This window comes from Giraffa tippelskirchi, chromosome 7 (assembly GCF_054371585.1).
Source record: "Giraffa tippelskirchi isolate mGirTip1 chromosome 7, T2T-mGirTip1v1.2.pri, whole genome shotgun sequence".
In the NCBI taxonomy this organism is placed as follows: domain Eukaryota; kingdom Metazoa; phylum Chordata; class Mammalia; order Artiodactyla; family Giraffidae; genus Giraffa; species Giraffa tippelskirchi.
In genome coordinates this window covers 120,930,284-120,934,621 of record NC_137281.1, presented here as the reverse complement: position 1 = coordinate 120,934,621, position 4,338 = coordinate 120,930,284, and positions in this window count along the sequence as shown.

Below are 4,338 nucleotides of genomic sequence, written 5' to 3'. Positions count from 1 at the left end.
CTTCTTGTTATAACATCTAGCAAGTAGCAGAGGAAGATGTTCTCTGCTCAGTCTCACTGGCTCTATTCACAGTGGAAGTTGAAGGGTTTTGCCCTCTAGGCAAAACTTCTCTCTCTGTACTTGCCTTACACAATAGTCTGGAAAAACTGAGACTTGAATGTTGCTTAACTGTTTGAATGGGATGTGAAGGTAGAATCTACAGCATTAGGATTCTGAACCTGCAAGTGAGGTCAGAACCCAGAAGTCATCAAGTGCCAGTTTTTAAGTCAATGGGGGAGCCTAGAATTTTTTTTTTTTTGGTGTGTGTTTTCTCTTTTTGTTGGCAGCCACCCACTCCAGTATTCCTGCCTGGAGAATTCTATGAACAGAGGAGCCTTTCGGGCTACAGTCCATGGGGTCACAAAGAGTTGGACTCGACTGAACAAATAACATGTTTGCACAGAGCATGAGCAGATAACCTATAGCCATAAAAGCTGCCAGAAGCCTGGTGGCAGAGGTATTTACCTGAATCATATGAGAAAAAAGCCCAGTCTCCTCAGCCAATAAAAGATGGCCTCACTGTTCACTGGCACCTTATCCAACCTTTAGATAACGCACCTACATTCAATTTTCCATAAGATGGATAATTTTAGAGCAGCAAGGCAAGAGTGAAATTATCTTGATGAATCTCAAAACAGTACTATATGAGAAACCCACATTCATGCTCACAGTGGGGTAACAAAGGTTCAGTTTGCCTGAGATGGATGTAATCAGAAAGAGGACCAATCAAGAAAGGAGAATGGAATGAGTCATAGGGTACTTTTGGAATATGAAACAAAAATAGTTTACCTCTGTGGTTTTCTGTTCCCTGGGGAGTTTGAAGATGCAGAATATAATTCTCTCAAACTTAGCTCGCTGTCTTGGTTGCTACCTCTTTGTTAGTTTCTGAAATAGTCTTGGTGGGGATGGGAGATCAAGACATAAGGTAGCCTGCTACTGTTGTTAGCCAGGTTCAGAGAAAGATATCTTATATATGTGTCAGAAGAGACTGAGGATTTGGGTGGTGATATTTCCATAGGAATCTAGGTCTGCAAATGGGCTTGTGTAGCTGCCTTAGATTACAAGTTAGACTAGGTATTAGCAGTTTCACTGCTAAAGAAATTCCACTAGAAAGAGTCTAGTCCCTTATAGGATTGCTGCTCCATCTAGGCTAATCTCTTTCTGTGAATCCCTGCCCATAACAGTCCTGATTCTTTCTCCAATTCCTTCACTTTTCCAACTCCCATACCTGGTGTCCATCAAAAGCCTGTCTTCCTACTTACAAGTGATTGCAGAGTGCCATTTGATTCCTTAGAGGTGGGAACAGGCAGATTGTAATGTGTGTTTCTTCATCTCCTACATTCATTCTCTCTACGACATGGATAAGTAAAAGCATGAGACCCAGCCACATTAATTTTTTTTTTTATTGAAGTATAGTTGATTTAACAATGTTGTGTTAGTTTTAGGTATACATCAAAATGATTCAATTATATATACACACACACACACACATATATTCATTCTTTCTTAAGATTCTTTTCTTATATAAGTTATCACAGAATACTGAATAGAGTTCCCTGTGCTATACAGTAGGTCCTTGTTGGTTATCTGTCTTATATATTGTAGTATATGTTCATCTCAAGCTCTTGATTTATCCCACCCCCCAACATTTCCCCTTTGGTAACCACAAGTTTGTTCTCAGTATCAGTAAGTATGTTTCAGTTTTGTGAATAAGTTCATTTGTATTGTATCATTTTTAAAAATCAGATTCCACATATGAGTGGTATTTTATGGTATTTGTCTTTCTCTATCTGGCTTACTTCACTTAGTATGATAATCTCTAGGTTCATCCAGTTGGTGCAAATGGCATTATTTCATTCTTTTTATGCCTAAGTAATATTCCATTATATATATGTCCCACATCATCTTTATCCATTCTTCTGTTGATGGGCATTTAGATTGCTTCCATGTCTTGGCTATTGTAAACAGTGCTGCAATGAATATTGGGGTGCGTATATCCCAAATCACTGCAGATGGTGACTGCAGCCATGAAATTAAAAGACGCTTGCTCCTTGGAAGGAAACTTATGACCAACCTAGACAGCATATTAAAAAGCAGAGACATTGCTTTGTCAACAAAGGTCCGTCTAGTCAAGGCTGTGGTTTTTCCAGTAGTCATGTATGGATATGAGAGTTGGACTATAAAGAAAGCTGAGCACAGAAGAATTGATGCTTTTGAAGTGTGGTGTTGGAGAAGACTCTTAAGAGTCCCTTGGACTGCAAGGAGATCCAACCAGTCCATCCTAAAGGAGATCAGTCCTGGGTGTTCATTGGAAGGACTGATGTTGAAGGTGAAACTCCAATACTTTGGCCACCTGATGCAAAGAGCTGACTCATTGGAAAAGACCCTGATGCTGGGAAAGATTGAGGGCAGGAGGAGAAGGGGACAACAGAGGATGCGATGGTTGGATGGCATCACCGACTCAGTGGACATGAGTTTGGGTGGACTCCGGGAGTTGGTGATGGACAGGGAGGTCTGGAATGCTGCAGTCTGTGGGGGTCACAAAGAGTCGGACACAACTGAGAGACTGAACTGAACTGATATCCTTTTGAACCATGTTTTTCTCTGGATATAAGCCCAGGAGTGGAATTGCTGGATCATATGGAAGCTCTGTTTTTGGTTTTTAAAGGAACCTCCACACTGTTCATAGTGGCTATACCGATTTACATTCCCACCAACAGTGTAGGAGGGTGCCCTTTTCTTCACACCCTCTCCAGCATTTATTATTTGTACATGTTTTTTGATGATGGTCATTCTGACTGCTATGAAGTGATATCTCTGTAATTTTGATGTGCTGTTTGGCCATTTGTATGTCTTCTTCAGAGAAATGTCTCTTTAGAGCTTCTACCCATTTTTTTTTTTTTTGATTGGGTTGTTATTTTTATTTCTTTGACATAGAGCTGCATGAACTGTTTGTATATTTTGGAGATCAGTATGTTGTTGGTTGCTTCATTTGCAAATATGTTCTCCCATCCTGTGGGTTGTCTTTTCATTTTGTTTATGGTTTCCTTTGCTGTGCAGAAGTCAACTCCATTTTAAACAAATGTCTTATGTATATTTTATTGGCCATAGTGTCTTTTACTTGCAATATAATCTATAACAGTGATTTATATTGCTTTCCAGTAATTGGTAAGAATCACATACTCTGATTACTCTATTCTCAGCAGTTTATACTGTATCATAACTTCAGTTTATCACAGTACCTGCTGCAATGCTACCCAATACTCTCCTCCCTGAGAATAATTTTCTTCTTTTGGGTTTCATTCTCTCTTTTCTGTTCAAATTCCCTTGCTATAGTTTCATGGTTTGTTGGAATAAATCTGTCCTTCTACCTTCTTTTCCCAGCTGGGTTCAGAGGGTGGGGGATATGTTGAGTTCTATGCTTCTCCACTTCTGGTGGATTCTTTTCTGCTTCTTCTATTCTTCACTCCTTTCCTGCTCTTGTCACCAGTCTGTTTGTTCCTCTCTCTTTCCTCCTTTGCCCAGCCTTACAGTGCCCTCTAAGAAATCTGATTAACAGGAAAGTTTCTGTTCTCTGGTATCAATTTCTTCTGTGACTGGATTTTTAGCTTTTGTGTAGTCTCTGAGATTTCTGCTACAGCAACATTCGTGGAGGTCAGCTGGACACTAGGGAAAGGAGAGGGAAAGGGGTGGGCCAAGAAAGGGAGGAGGGAAGGAGAGGGGTCCTGGGAGGACCCCAAACAAGCTAACATGGAGCACTGGGGAGTAAATCATAAAAATAGATGCACTTGTACAGTATTTTACCAGTTACAAATTGCTTTTTACATTTGTTACCTGATTTATCTGGAGTATAGGTATGCTTCACATTTTGCAGATAACCAAACTGGGGCTATAAATTAAGAATAATATAAACTGTGATGATACAGCTTGTAACAGCAGAGTTGGGGTTAGAGGCTTCTGACTTCAGCTGTATTTCTCTGTCTACCATACCATAATGCTAGGAAAGGTGAGCGGGGCTGTACTGAGGGAGAATTCCAGTCACTTTACAAAAGGGTATGCTACTCACCAATTCAAAAATATAGAAAGTCATGACTTAAACCCTAGATCACCATGATTTGTTTTTCTTGGGGTAATGAGGTAAATTAAAAATTAGGTGTGTTTGTTAATAGGAAGAAGGAGTGAATTATCTTCTGAATTGGAAATAGCCTTTAATAGTCAATAGAAGAATGAGTAAAAGTAAAGAAGAGTAACTCTGCTTAAAGATAAATATAAGATCAACCTTAAAAAATTACTGAGGCA